At 31.4% G+C, this 717-nt stretch overlaps 1 non-coding gene across 1 annotated transcript; it reads left to right on the top strand.

The window, feature by feature from the left end:
* The first annotated feature begins 204 nt into the window (after positions 1 to 204).
* Positions 205 to 366, top strand: LOC114579010. The gene has a single exon (XR_003699894.1). It is a non-coding gene; the product is annotated as a U1 spliceosomal RNA (small nuclear RNA).
* The last annotated feature ends 351 nt before the right edge of the window (positions 367 to 717 follow it).

Raw genomic sequence — 717 nt, 5'->3', positions numbered from 1 at the left:
TAGTGATCATCTCATTTTGATGATTGCAAATATATGTTGGAGTTACAAACATTTTATTTAAATATTTACATGACGGAGTAGTAGCATGAATCTAAGTATATGCTTCAACATATTTTTTTTAATATATGATCTACCAACTTGATGGCATGAGAGTCTCTGTAACCTATTTTTTAATATATGTTCTAGCAACTTGATGGCATTAGAATACTTACTTGGACAGGGCCTTTACAGGTGATCAAGAATGCCTGTGGTCTAGACTAGAGACCTTCAGTGCATTTTGAGGGGGCGCTGGTTTACCAAATGACCAACTGGTAGAATGGACGTCATAATTTGTAGTAGTGGGGTTCGCGTCCGTGCAGCCACTATCTAAAACTATTATAGTTAGGAAAAAAAATTTTTTGATGGCATGAGAGCCTACTAAAAATCACATGTAAAAGAATTAATAAAGTTGTAGATACGCAAGTTTGAAGAATCTATCTCTGACATGTCCACTCAATTTTATGAATTTTATTAATGCATTGCATCCTTTTGATAATTATGTTAAAGTTACCAAGTTGGTTTTTCTTAGTGATGCAATTAAGCTAAAGCCTCTTACCTTAATCTTATTGAACTTTGAAATTTAATTTTAAAATTATGTTTTGATAGAGTTGAAAGAGGTTTGAAAATAGTCATATAAATAACTTTGAATTTCAAAAGACAAAAATTAAAAGGTTTTTC

Source organism: Dendrobium catenatum, unplaced genomic scaffold (assembly GCF_001605985.2).
Source record: "Dendrobium catenatum unplaced genomic scaffold, ASM160598v2 original_scaffold_251107, whole genome shotgun sequence".
Taxonomy (NCBI): Eukaryota; Viridiplantae; Streptophyta; class Magnoliopsida; order Asparagales; family Orchidaceae; genus Dendrobium; species Dendrobium catenatum.
Note: the sequence above shows the minus strand (reverse complement) of the source record. Positions and strands in the feature narration are given on the sequence as shown.